Below are 15,409 nucleotides of genomic sequence, written 5' to 3'. Positions count from 1 at the left end.
TGTATCTTCTGTAAGACAAATATTAAGTATTGTATGTGTTTTGTAATATTAACTCCGTAGAATGTATTGATCGAGAGGTCATCTTCCTTTTTATTGGCCCTTGTTTTTTTTATTCAATTACTTTTGTTTCAATGACTAAAATGTATAACAACTAGCGATTCAAATTTTTTTATTTCTTTATTTCAAATATGTCTGAAACATACAATATTGTTTTGTGCCTTATGAATTGATTTGGGAATCATATCATGCATAAATTGATTTGGGAATCCTATTGTTAGCCGAAGCATAAAGTTTTCTTTTGGATCTTGTCAAACCTAGACTTAGCACTAGAAACATTATGAGAAGAAGGCATATGAATTGGAATCCTATGAATGTTTTCTGCCAAAAACGGCCAAACAAAATTTTGGACCATATGTTCTTCCAGTGCCCCTTTGTTTCCTCAACTTCGCTAAGCAGCTAATTGTCCTATAATTGTTTCTCTACATTTTCCATCTCGCAGTTTCAGTTGTGTTGATTTGGAGCTGCTGCAGGAGCACGTCGTCACGGCGCTTTCAGTGGAGAGCTACTACAGGTACGAACTCCTGTAAAAGACCGGATTAGCTTGATTCACCAGTTCTGAGATTTTTTATGCCACATCTCAAATTAAAGTTTGGAGCTCCTCATATTCGATTAAATGCTCACTTGGCTCATTTGGAGCTCCTCCTCAAAGTGGGTAGTGATTGCTCAACTATCGCATCGAAACTATGTAGGCGCTGGATGTTGCAGTGCACATGCTGTATGTGTTTAGGTCCTTTATTCTTCTTGATTATACCTTTTGTTTTCATGCACTTACATTTTACTTTTCAATTTTCACAATGTATATCATAAAATTCATTCTGCACATGCTTGAATGCTCGTTCAATAGGGATAATCTCATTACAATGCCTTGACCTTACACTGAGCTACTCCTCGTCGACGCAGGCCAACACATCCCTGGGGACCCGCCCACCTCCTTCTCCGTCTTCACGGTAACCCACATTTCCCTTTGTCCAGCAGGTTGTAGGTAGTATAGATCATGTTTGCCTTTCCGTCTCTTTTTTTCTTAAGAGAATAGAAATAGTTGTTGTGTTGTTTTGTATGTGATAGGCCAGTGCATGCATGGTGGAAGCATGATGACTGAAAAACAATTTTTACCTTTGATCCTAAGCATCACATCTTAACTATATGGCGTTATGAAAAAAGCATATCAGATTTCATCTCATGCTGTGTTTTGCGGTAGCTTGATTATGGTATATCGTTGATGACTGATTCTTTTTTCTTCTGATAGCCATCTTACAGTTGCCATTGTTCTTTGTTGATTTATAGCTTCCATATATGCAAGGCAGAATATGTTGATCAATGTCTTGCGTGCCATTCCTACATGTTTCTGCAAGGAGTGTCCTGTCGTGCTCCCACATGCGCTTGTTGCAGCGTTTGACAACACTGATAAAGATTTCTAGGCTATGGGTAAGTATATTTGACAATATCGATGACATGTTTCATAGAATTACTTCGTCCTTGAAAGGGAAATGTGCCCTTGGGCCATTTCTAAGTATTTTGGTGATTCAGTGCCAACACAAGTGGACTTGTGCAAAGTGATGGACAAAGTGCAAATCAAGTCTAAAGGTATGTTTCTAGACTTAGTACATTGTTTTAAGAACTAATGAATTGTGTCTAAGTGCTGGAAACAGGAGAAATCAAATTGAAAAAGATGGCTTTGTTTAGCCAAAGACAGCTCCGTCTGGGTGCACCGGACTATCCGGTGGTGCATCGGACAGTGTCCGGTGGTTCACCGGACAGTGTCCGGTACGCCAGGCTGGCGACTGTCAATTGGCTGTTCTCGGGATGCGATCAACGGCGTACGGCTATAAATCACCGGACTATCCGGTGGTGCACCGGACTGTCCGGTGAGCCATTCACAGGCGAAGTCGTCGCTCTCGGGAAGTGATTAACGGCGTACGACTATAAATCACCGGACTGTCCGGTGGTGCACCGGACTGTCCGGTGAGCCAACGGTCAGCCGGGCCAACGGTCGGCCGAGGATTCCGCGCATGACGCGTGGCCGAGCCAACGGTCATAAGGGGGCACCGGACTGTCCGGTGTGCACCGGACAGTGTCCAGTGCGCCAACGGCTCTAAATCTGCAACGGTCGGCTTCGCCAAATAAGGAAAGAGATCCGCACCGGACAGTGTCCGGTGGTGCACCAGACTGTCCGGTGTGCCAGGCGACAGAAGGCAAGAATTGCCTTCCTGGAATGCTCTCAACGGCTCCTAGCTGCCTTGGGGCTATAAAAGGGACCCCTAGGCGCATGGAGGAAGACACCAAGCATCCTTTGAGCATTGTTGATCACTCACACTTCATTCTTGCGCACTTGTTCGACATTCTTAGTGATTTGAGCTCCGTTCTAGTGAGAACCTCGTGATATTCTTTTGAGCTCAAGTCTGGGTCTTGTGTGTGCGTATTTGCTGTGATTTTTGTGTCTTGTGTGCGTTGCTCATCCCTCCCTTACTCCGTGCTTCTTTGTGAACATCAAAGTGTAAGGGTGAGAGGCTCCAAGTTGTGGAGATTCCTCGCGAGCGGGATATAGTAAACAAAGCAAAACACCGTGGTATTCAAGTGGGTCTTTGGAACGCCTTGAGAGGGGTTGATTGCAACGCTCGTCCGTTGGGACGCCACAACGTGGAAGTAGACAAGTTTTGTACTTGGCCGAACAACGGGATAAACCACTGAGTCTATCTGTGTTGATCTTCTTGTGGTTGTTGTGTTTTGCAAGAACTCCTCTCTAGCCACTTGGCTTAATTGTGCTAACCCCTAATCAAGCTTTGTGGATTAAGTTTCAAATTTTTACAGGATCACCTATTCACCCCCCCTCTAGGTGCTCTCAATTGGTATCGGAGCCGTTCTCTTCAAGAAAGGGACTAATCGCCCGAAGAGATGGATCCTAAGGGCAAGGGGATGGTGGTCAATAATAAGAAGGAGTCCTTCGTCAACGATCCAAAGGATGACAAGCCTACTGACTCGGGGTCAGGCCACAAAAGAAAATACGGGAGGAAGAAGAAAACAAGGCGCATCAAGGAGATTATCTACTACGACAGCGACAAATCTTCCTCTTCCCAAAAGGACGACGACGACTACGAGAAAAAGAAAACGGTCAATTCGAACTTTTCTTTCGATTACTCTCGTATTCCGTAAAGTACAAATGCTCATTTGCTCTCCATTCCACTTGGTAAACCTCCTCACTTTGATGGAGAGGACTACGGATTTTGGAGCCACAAAATGCGTAGTCACTTGTTCTCTCTCCATCCAAGCATATGGGAGATAGTCGAGAGTGGAATGAAATTTGATAGTACTGATAGTCCCATGTTTATAAATGAGCAAATTCACAAAAATGCACAAGCTACTACTGTTCTTCTAGCCTCATTGTGCAGGGATGAATATCATAAAGTGAGCGGCTTGGACAACGCAAAGCAGATTTGGGACACCCTCAAGATCTCACATGAGGGAAATGACGTCACCATGCTCACTAAGATGGAGTTAGTGGAGGGCGAACTTGGGAGATTCGCAATGATCAGGGGCGAGGAGCCAACCCAAACGTACAACCGGCTCAAGACCCTCGTCAACAAAATAAGGAGCTATGGAAGCACGCGATGGACGGACCATGACGTCGTCCGCCTAATGCTAAGGTCTTTTACTGTCCTTGATCCACATCTTGTGAACAATATTCGTGAGAATCCTAGGTACACCAAGATGACGCCCGAGGAGGTACTTGGAAAGTTCGTAAGCGGGCGGATGATGATCAAGGAGGCTAGATACGTTGATGATGCGTTGAATGGCCCAATCCAAGAGCCTCAAACCATTGCTCTCAAAGCAACGAGGAGCAAGGAGGCGCTACCTAGCAAGGTGGCGCAAGTTGAGGCGGTCGGGCTTAATGATGAAGAAATGGCCCTCATCATCAAGCGCTTCAAGACAGCGCTAAAGGGCCGCAAGGAGCATCCCAAGAAAAACAAGACAAAGGGGAAGCGCTCATGCTTCAAATGTGGTAAGATTGGTCATTTTATCGCTAATTGTCCCGAAAATGATAGTGACCAGGAACAAGGGAACAAGAGGGAAAAGAAGAAGACTTACAAGAAGGCTAAGGGCGAGGCACACCTTGGCAAGGAGTGGGACTCGGATTGTTCGTCATCCGACTCCGACAACGAAGGACTCGCCGCAACCGCCTTCAACAAGTCATCCCTCTTCCCAAACGAGCATCACACTTGCCTCATGGCAAGGGAAAAGAAGGTAAGCACTCGTGATACTAGTACTTATGCTTCCTCAAGTGATGAAGAATCTAGCGATGATGAAATAGACTATTCATGTTTATTCAAGGGCCTAGATAGAACTAAGGTTGATAAGATTAATGAATTAATTGATGCCTTGAATGAAAAGAATAGGTTATTAGAAAAGCAAGAGGATCTTTTGTACGAAGAACATGATAAGTTTGTAGAGGCACAAAAATCCCTTGCTTTAGAAATTAAAAGAAATGAAATGCTCTCTTGTGAATTGTCTACATGCCATGACTCTATTTCTAGCTTAAAGAGCATAAATGATGATTTGAATGATAAGTTAGAAATAGCTAATAAATCAACATCTTATGTAGAACATGTTGCAATTTGCAATAGGTGTAAAGATTTTAATGTTGATGCTTGTAGTGAACACCTAGTCTCAATTTCTAAATTGAATGATGAAGCGGCTAGTCTTAATGCCCAACTTAAGACTAGCAAGAGTGAAATTGACAAAATAAAATTTGCAAGGAATGCCTACACGATTGGTAGACACCCCTCAATTAAGGATGGTCTTGGCTTCAAGAGGGAAGTCAAGAACTTAACAAGCCATAAGGCTTCCATCTCCGCCAAGGAGAAAGGGAAGGCCCCTATGGCTGGTAGTGCTCAAAAGAACCATGCTTTCATGTATCATGATAGGAGACATTCTAGGAATGCCTATAGAAGTTATGATGTTTTTGATTCTCATGCCATGTTTGCATCTAGTTCTTCTATTATGCATGATAGAAATTTGGCTAGGAAAAATGCTATGCCTAGAAGAAATGTTGTTCATGTTCCTAGGAAAGTAAACAATGAAACTTCTACAATTTTTCATACTTGCAATGCTTCCTTTGCTATTTGTAGAAAGGATAAGAAGGTGATTGCTAGGAAGTTAGGGGCAAGATGCAAGGGAGATAAAACTTGCATTTGGGTCCCTAAGACCATTGTGACTAACCTTGTAGGACCCAACAAGAGTTGGGTACCTAAAACCCAAGCCTAAATTTGCCTTGCAGGTTTATGCATCCGGGGGTTCAAGCTGGATTATCGACAGCGGATGCACAAACCACATGACGGGGGAGAAGAAGATGTTCACCTCCTACGTCAAGAACAAGGATTCCCAAGATTCAATCATATTCGGTGATGGGAACCAAGGCAAGGTGAAAGGGTTAGGAAAGATTGCTATTTCATCCGAGCACTCTATTTCTAATGTATTTTTAGTTGAGTCACTTGGATATAATTTGTTATCCATTAGTCAATTATGCAATATGGGATATAATTGTTTATTCACAAATGTAGATGTGTCTGTCTTTAGAAGGAGTGATGGTTCATTAGCTTTTAAGGGTGCATTAGACGGCAAACTCTATTTAGTTGATTTTGCAAAAGAGGAGGCCGGTCTAGATGCATGCTTAATTGCTAAGACTAGCATGGGCTGGTTGTGGCATCGCCGTTTAGCTCATGTGGGGATGAGGAACCTTCACAAGCTTCTAAAGGGAGAACACGTGATAGTTCTAACTAATGTAACTTTCGAAAAAGATAGACCTTGTGCAGCTTGTCAAGCAGGTAAACAGGTGGGAAGCTCTCATCATACCAAAAATGTGATGACCACATCAAGACCTTTGGAGTTGCTTCAAATGGACCTCTTCGGACCCGTCGCCTATCTAAGCATAGGAGAAAGTAAGTATGGTCTTGTTATAGTTGATGATTTTTCCCGCTTCACTTGGGTATTCTTTTTGCAGGATAAATCTGAAACCCAAGGGACCCTCAAGCGCTTCCTAAGAAGAGCTCAAAATGAGTTTGAGCTCAAGGTGAAGAAGATAAGGAGCGACAACGGGTCCGAATTCAAGAACCTTCAAGTGGAGGAGTACCTTAAGGAGGAAGGGATCAAGCACGAGTTCTCCGCTCCCTACACACCACAGCAAAATGGTGTGGTAGAGAGGAAGAACAAGACGCTCATAGACATGGCGAGGACAATGCTTGGAGAGTTCAAGACCCCCGAGCGGTTTTGGTCGGAAGCCGTGAACACGGCTTGCCACGCCATCAACCGGGTCTACCTTCACCGTCTCCTCAAGAAGACTTCGTATGAGCTTCTAGCCGGTAACAAACCCAATGTGTCTTACTTTCGTGTATTTGGGAGCAAATGCTATATTCTAGTGAAGAAAGGTAGAAATTCTAAGTTTGCTCCCAAAGCTGTAGAAGGGTTTTTGTTAGGTTATGACTCAAATACAAAAGCGTATAGGGTCTTCAACAAATCATCGGGTTTGGTTGAAGTCTCTAGCGACGTTGTATTTGATGAGACTAATGGCTCTCCAAGAGAGCAAGTTGTTGATCTTGATGATGCAGAAGACGTTCCAACGGACACGATTCGTACCATGGCGATTGGAGACGTGCGACCACTGGAACAAAAGGAGCAAGGTCAACCCTCTTCCTCAACAATGGTGCATCCCCCAACTCAAGATGATGAACAGGTTCATCAAGAGGAGGCGTGTGATCAAGGGGGAGCACAAGATGATCATGTGATGGAGGAAGAAGCACAACCGGCACCTCCAACCCAAGTTCGAGCGACGATTCAAAGGAATCATCCCGTCGACCAAATTTTGGGTGACATTAGCAAGGGAGTAACTACTCGTTCTAGATTAGTTAATTTTTGCGAACATTACTCCTTTGTCTCTTCTATTGAGCCTTTTAGGGTAGAAGAGGCTTTGCTAGATCCGGACTGGGTGTTGGCCATGCAAGAGGAGCTCAATAATTTCAAGAGAAATGAAGTTTAGAAACTGGTGCCTCGTCCCAAGCAAAATGTTGTGGGAACTAAGTGGGTGTTCCGCAACAAACAAGACGAGCACGGGGTGGTGACAAGGAACAAGGCTCGACTTGTGGCAAAAGGTTATGCCCAAGTCGCAGGTTTGGACTTTGAGGAGACTTTTGCTCCTGTGGCTAGGCTAGAGTCCATTCGTATTTTGCTAGCATATGCCGCTCACCACTCTTTCAGGTTGTTCCAAATGGATGTGAAGAGTGCTTTCCTCAATGGGCCAATCAAGGAGGAGGTGTACGTGGAGCAACCCCCTGGCTTTGAGGATGAACGGTATCCCGACCACGTGTGTAAGCTCTCTAAGGCGCTCTATGGACTTAAGCAAGCCCCAAGAGCATGGTATGAATGCCTTAGAGACTTTCTACTTGCTAATTCTTTCAAGGTTGGGAAAGCCGATCCAACCTTATTCACCAAGACTTGTGATGGTGACTTATTTGTGTGCCAAATTTATGTCGATGACATAATATTTGGTTCTACTAACCAAAAGTCTTGTGAAGAATTTAGCAGGGTGATGACTCAGAAGTTTGAGATGTCGATGATGGGCGAGTTGAACTACTTCCTTGGGTTCCAAGTGAAGCAACTCAAGGACGGTACCTTCATCTCCCAAATGAAGTACACGCAAGACTTGCTAAAGCGGTTTGGGATGAAGGACACCAAGCCCGCAAAGACTCCGATGGGAACCGACGGACACACCGATCTCAACAAAGGAGGTAAGTCCGTTGCTCAAAAGGCATACCGGTCTATGATAGGGTCTTTACTTTATTTATGTGCTAGTAGACCGAATATTATGCTTAGTGTATGCATGTGTGCTAGATTTCAATCCGATCCAAGGGAGTGTCACTTAGTGGCCGTGAAGCGAATTCTTAGATATTTAGTCACTACGCCTTGCTTCGGGATCTGGTATCCAAAGGGGTCTACCTTTGACTTAATTGGATATTCAGACTCCGATTATGCTGGATGTAAGGTCGATAGGAAGAGTACATCAGGGACGTGCCAATTCTTAGGAAGGTCCCTGGTGTCATGGAGTTCTAAGAAACAAACCTCCGTTGCCCTATCAACCGCTGAGGCCGAGTATGTTGCTGCAGGACATTGTTGCGCGCAACTACTTTGGATGAGGCAAACCCTCCGGGACTTTGGCTATAATCTGAGCAAAGTCCCACTCCTATGTGACAATGAGAGTGCTATCCGCATAGCGGACAATCCTGTTGAGCACAGCCGCACAAAGCACATTGACATCTGGCATCACTTTTTGAGAGACCACCAGCAAAAGGGAGATATCGAAGTGTTTCATATTAGCACCGAGAACCAGCTAGCCGATATCTTTACCAAGCCTCTAGATGAGAAGACCTTTTGCAGGCTGCGTAGTGAGCTAAATGTCTTAGATTCGCGGAACTTGGATTGATTTATAGCATACATGTGTTTATGCCTTGATCATGTTCCTTATGCATTTTGTTGTTTATTTATGGTGCTCAAGTTGTACGAGCACTCCCCGGACCTCACAAGTCCATTTGCAAGTGATGCACACATTGAGGGGGAGATGTGCTACAACTTGATCCTTTGAGACTAACCATGTGCTTGAGTTTTCTTAACTTAGTCTCAAAGGAGGTTTGAAAGGGAAAAGGTGGACTTGGACCATGAAAGACTTCCACTGCACTCCGATGAGAGGGTAACTTATTCCAAGTTCATCTCATGTACTCTTATTGCCTTTGTATTCTTATTTGAAGATTTTGGTGAGGCAATGGGGTTCGAGGGCCAAGATTGATCCCGTTTTGGTGTTTGATGCCAAAGGGGGAGAAAATAAGGCCAAAAGCAATAAATGGATCAGCTACCACTTGAGAATTTTGAAAATAGTAGAATAGAGCTTTTGGTTTGTCAAAACTCTCTTGTTGTCTCTTTTGGCCTCTTGTGGGGAGAATAGTTAATTATGGGAAAAAGGGGGAGTTTTTGAAATCTTTGATCAATTTCTCTTGGAACAACTCTCTTTATTTCTCTACAATTGTGTTTGAATTAGAGATAGGAGATTGAGGTTGATTTGCAAAAACAAAACCAAGTGGTGGCAAAGAGTGATCCATATATGCCAAATTTGAATCAAAACAATTTTGAGTTCTCATTTGTATTGATGTCGCACTTCTTTTAGTTGCTTTTTGTTGTGTTGGCATAAATCATCAAAAAGGGGGGAATTGAAAGGGAAATGTGCCCTTGGGCCATTTCTAAGTATTTTGGTGATTAAGTGCCAACACAAGTGGACTTGTGCAAAGTGATGGACAAAGTGCAAATCAAGTCTAAAGGTATGTTTCTAGACTTAGTACATTATTTTAAGAACTAATGAATTGTGTCTAAGTGCTAGAAACAGGAGAAATCAAATTGAAAAAGATGGCTTTGTTCAGCCAAAGACAGCTCCGTCTGGGTGCACCGGACAGTGTCCGGTGCGCCAGGCTGGCGACTGTCAACTGGCTGTTCTCGGGATGCGATCAACGGCGTACGGCTATAAATCACCGGACTGTCCGGTGGTGCACCGGACTGTCCGGTGAGCCATTCACAGGCGAAGTCGTCGCTCTCGGGAAGTGATTAACGGCGTACGGCTATAAATCACCGGACTGTCCGGTGGTGCACCGGACTGTCCGGTGAGCCAACGGTCAGCCGGACCAACGGTTGGCCGAGGATTCCGCGCGTGACGCGTGGCCGAGCCAACGGTCACAAGGGGGCAACGGACTGTCCGGTGTGCACCGGACAGTGTCCGGTGCGCCAACGGCTCTGAATCTGCAACGGTCGGCTTCGCTAAATAAGGAAAGAGATCCGCACCGGACAGTGTCCGGTGGTGCACCGGACTGTCCAGTGCGCCAGGCGACAGAAGGCAAGAATTGCCTTCCTGGAATGCTTTCAACGGCTCCTAGCTGCCTTAGGGCTATAAAAGGGACCCCTAGGGGCATGGAGGAAGACACCAAGCATCCTTTGAGCATTGTTGATCACTCACACTTCATTCTTGCGCACTTGTTTGACATTCTTAGTGATTTGAGCTCTGTTCTAGTGAGAACCTCGTGATATTCTTTTGAGCTCAAGTCTGGGTCTTGTGTGTGCGTATTTGCTGTGATTTTTGTGTCTTGTGTGTGTTGCTCATCCCTCCCTTACTCCGTGCTTCTTTGTGAACATCAAAGTGTAAGGGCGAGAGGCTCCAAGTTGTGGAGATTCTTCGCGAGCGAGATATAGTAAACAAAGCAAAACACCGTGGTATTCAAGTGGGTCTTTGGACCGCTTGAGAGGGGTTGATTGCAACCCTCGTCCGTTGGGACGCCACAACGTGGAAGTAGGCAAGTTTTGTACTTGGCCGAACCACGAGATAAACCACTGAGTCTATCTGTGTTGATCTTCTTATGGTTGTTGTGTTTTGCAAGAACTCCTCTCTAGCCACTTGGCTTAATTGTGCTAACCCCTAATCAAGCTTTGTGGATTAAGTTTCAAATTTTTACAGGATCACCTATTCACCCCCCCCCCCTCTAGGTGCTCTCAGTCCTTAAACATGCATATATTTCTTAGGCAGACACACATTTATGTGTGAGAGAAGAACATATGAGAGCTTTGTTTATAGTTAGAGTTTTCTTTGTTAACTGCCTTTTCATGTTTCAATATTTCTGAGACCTTTTCTTCACTATTTCAGCTGACATTTGTGATAATAGATGAGTGGGTTGTGACTAGCATCTGTCGTTGATTCACATTGCATACGAGAATCTACTTAGGATCAAAGGTACTTTTTATCAGCTGATCATCGCTTTGACTCCAACTCAAATGAGTAAGATTTTCTCCTAATGTTATATATTTCCTATTTTTTAGGGTCAATGTTATATATTTATTATTAAGAATTGTTTGATGTTTATAATCTTCCTGTTTTTTTACTGTCAAGCGCGTGACGCCATGTGGGGGCAAAGTTCGGAAAATGGATATTGGCGGTGGTCCAGAGGTTTGTGTCTCTGTCTCACACTTAACCCTGTTGCTCCTGAATGGATTTTTTGTGTGTTTGGCGTATAACCTCCCATTATGATTATTCCTAATTTCAGTAGTTATCAGTAGCCCCATGATTATATTATTGAATTTGTTGTGTTCAAGTGTATTCCAAATCGTATATCGTGATAGAAATTTAAAGCTTGTGCAGTATGTTTCAGTCCTATGGTAGTTATATTTTGGTAGAAATTTAAATCTGATTCAGGTGTGTCCAGTCTGGATCTGAAATCTGATCCGCGAGATCGTCTGTCTTGTTTCATGATTTGGAATTCGTCCATTTGACGCAAATATGATAATTTATTATCATCACGAGTTGTAAAACTGGTATATCAGTTACATGTTAGTATGATATTTCCTTATGTCTCTAGGATGACGATTTTTTTCGAAGTAGCTAGGACGATGAATTAACGTGGGATGACTGTGTTCTTTGTACTTACATGTTTTGTTGTCAGTATAAATTAGGTTTGCTGATGTAGCCTAATTCGCCTTTCAATCTATTACATGTTTCTGCAAATATGGTTTGTTTATATCCCATGACTGTTGAAAGGGAATTAGGCTTACACCTATTTCCTAAATTGATTTTGGTGGTTGAATTGCCCAACACAAATAATTGGACTAACTAGTTTGCTCTAGTTTATAAGTTTTACAGGTGCCAAAGGTTCACAAATAGCCAATAAAAAGACCAAGAAAAGGGTTCAACAAAAAGAGCAAGGGATAACCGAAGGCAGCCCTGGTCTGGCGCACCAGACTGTCCGGTGTGCCACCGGACAGTGTCTGGTGCACCACCGGACAGTGTCCAGTGCACCAGGGTACTCCAAGCTGAACTCTTCACCTTCGGGAATTTTCAGAGGGCTCCGCTATAATTCACCGGACTGTCCGGTGCACCACCGGACAGTGTTCGGTGCCCCAAGGAAGAGCAACTCTGAACTCGCCAGCTTCGGGAATCCACTCCGCTATAATTCACCGGACATGTCCGGTGCACACCGGACTGTCCGGTGAGCCAGCGGAGCAACGGCTACTTCGGCGCCAACGGTCACCTGCAGAGGCATTAAATGCGCGCCAGAGCGCGCAAAAGTCAGGCACGCGCGAGACGGCGCACCGGACAGTCTACAGTACCTGTCCGGTGCACCACCGGATAGCCAGGCGACCCCACCAGTCAGAGCTCAAACGGTCGAACCCTAACGACCGGGTGACGTGGCTGGCGCACCGGACACTGTCCGGTGCGCCATGCGACAACATCCTTCACCAAACGGCTAGTTTGGTGGTTGGGGCTATAAATACCCCCAACCACCCCTCATTCAAGCCATCCAAGTTTTCCACCTTCCAACCATTTACAAGAGCTCTAGCATTCAATTCTAGACACACCCAAGTGATCAAATCCTCTCCAATTCCACACAAAGCTTTAGTAACTAGTGAGAGAGATTTGTTGTGCTCATTTGAGCTCTTGCGCTTGGATTGCTTCTTTTCTTTCTCATTTGTTCTTGTGATCAAAACTCAATTGTAACCGAGACAAGAGACACCAATTGTGTGGTGGTCCTTGCGGGGAAGTTTTGTTCCCGGTTGATTTGAGAAGAGAAGCTCACTCGGTCCGAGGGACCGTTTGAGAGAGGGAAAGGGTTGAAATAGACCCGGCCTTTGTGGCCTCCTCAACGGGGAGTAGGTTTGCAAGAACCGAACCTCGGTAAAACAAATCCTTGCGTCTCACTTCTTCACTCACTCGCGATTTGTTTTTACGCCCTCTCTCGGACTCGTTTCTATTTCTAACGCTAACCCGGCTTGTAGTTGTGATTAAGTTTGTAAATTTCAGATTTGCCCTATTCACCCCCCTCTAGGCGACTTTCAATTGGTATCAGAGCGTGGTGCTTCATTAGAGCCTAACCGCTCGAAGTGATGTCGGGAGATCACGCCAAGAGGGAGATGGAGACCGGCGACAAGCCCACTACAAGCCATGGGAAGACTTCATCGGAAGAGTCCCGCAACAAGGGGAAGGGTAAGGAGAAGAAATCCTCTTCCCACAAGTCGCATCGGAGAGGCGACAAGCACAAGAAGATGAGGAAAGTGGTCTACTACGAGACCGACACTTCATCACCATCGACCTCCGGCTCTAACACGCCGTCCGTTACTTCTAAGCGCCATGAGCGCAAGAAGTATAGTAAGATTCCCCTACGCTATCCCCATATTTCAAAGCGTACTCCTTTGCTCTCCGTTCCATTAGGCAAACCACCGGTTTTTGACGGTGAAAATTATAATATGTGGAGTGACAAAATGAGGCATCATCTAACCTCACTCCACACAAGCATATGGAATGTTGTTGAGTTTGGTGTACAGGTACCATCCGTAGGGAATGAAGACTACGACTCGGACGAAGTGGCCCAAATTCACCACTTTAACTCCCAAGCCACCACTATACTCCTCGCCTCTCTAAGTCGAGAGGAGTATAATAAGGTGCAAGGGTTAAAGAGTGCAAAGGAAATTTGGGACGTACTCAAGACCGCGCACGAAGGAGACGAGGTGACAAAGATCACCAAGCGGGAGACGATCGAGGGGGAGCTCGGTCGCTTCATGCTTCACCAAGGGGAGGATCCACAAGCTATGTACAACCGCTTGAAGACCTTGGTGAACCAAGTGCGCAACCTCGGGAGCGAAAAATGGGATGACCATGAGATGGTCAAGGTTATTCTTAGATCCCTTGTCTTTCTTAACCCTACGCAAGTTCAATTAATTCGAGGTTATCCTAGATATAAGCTAATGTCTCTCGAGGAGGTTATAGGAAAATTTGTGAGCTTTGAGCTAATGATTAAAGGCTTAAAGAAAATCATCGAGCAAGGCACCTCCTCCACGCCCGAAGCACAACCGGTGGCATTCAAGGCGATAGAGGAGAAGGAGGAGTCTACATCAAGTAGACAACCAATCGACGCCTCCAAGCTCGACAATGAGGAAATGACGCTTATCATCAAAAGCTTCCGCCAAATCCTCAAGCAAAGGAGGGGGAAAGATTACAAGACCCGCTCCAAGAAAGTTTGCTACAAGTGTGGTAAGCCCGGTCACTTTATAGCAAAATGTCCTATTTCTAGTGACAGTGACAGGGGCAACGACAAGAAGGGAAGAAAGGAGAAGAAGAAGTACTACAAGAAGAAGGGCGGCGATGCCCATGTTTGCCGGGAGTGGGACTCGGACGAGAGCTCCACCGACTCCTCCTCCGACGAGGACGCCGCCAACATCGCCGTCACCAAGGGCCTCCTCTTCCCCAATGTCGGCCACAAGTGCCTCATGGCAAAGGACGGCAAAAAGAAGAAGGTAAAATCAAGATCCTCCACTAAATATGAAACCTCTAGTGATGAGGATGATGCTAGCAATGAGGAGGATAACTTGCGCATTCTTTTTGCCAACCTAAACATGCAACAAAAAGAAAAATTAAATGAATTGATTAGTGCTATTCATGAGAAGGATGATCTCTTGAACTCTCAAGAGGACTTCCTTATTAAAGAAAATAAAAAGCATGTTAAGGTTAAAAATGCTTACGCTCTAGAAGTGGAAAAATATGAAAAACTATCTAGTGAGTTAAGCACTTGCCATGAGACTATTGACAACCTTAGAAATGAGAATACTAATTTATTAGCTAAGGTTGATTCAAATATTTGTGATGTTTCAATTCCCAATCTTAGAGATGATAATGTTGATTTACTTGCTAAGATTGAAGAATTAAATGTTACTCTTGCTAGCCTTAGGATTGAAAATGAGAAATTAATTGCTAAGGCTAAAGAATTAAATGTTTGCAATGTTACAATTTCCGATCTTAGAGATAAAAATGATATATTGCGTGCTAAGATTGTTGAACTTAATTCTTGCAAACCCTCTACATCTACCACTGAGCATGTCACTATTTGCACTAGATGTAGAGATATTGATGTTAATGCTATTCATGATCACATGGCTTTAATTAAACAACATAATGATCATATAGCAAAATTAGATGCTAAAATTGCCGAGCATGACTTAGAAAATGAAAAATTTAAATTTACTAGAAGCATGCTCTATAGTGGGAGACGCCCTGGCATCAAGGATGGCATTGGCTTCCAAAAGGGAGACAATGTCAAACTTAATGCCCCTCCTAAAAGATTGTCCAACTTTGTTAAGGGCAAGGCTCCCATGCCTCAGGATAACGAGGGCTACATTTTGTACCCTGCCGGTTATCCTGAGAGCAAAATTAGGAGAATTCATTCTAGGAAGTCTCACTCTGGCCCTAATCATGCTTTCATGTATAAGGGTGAGACATCTAGCTCTAGAC

The sequence above is a fragment of the Zea mays genome, chromosome 3 (genome assembly GCF_902167145.1).
Source record: "Zea mays cultivar B73 chromosome 3, Zm-B73-REFERENCE-NAM-5.0, whole genome shotgun sequence".
NCBI lineage: Eukaryota > Viridiplantae > Streptophyta > Magnoliopsida > Poales > Poaceae > Zea > Zea mays.
This window is presented reverse-complemented; position numbering follows the sequence as displayed.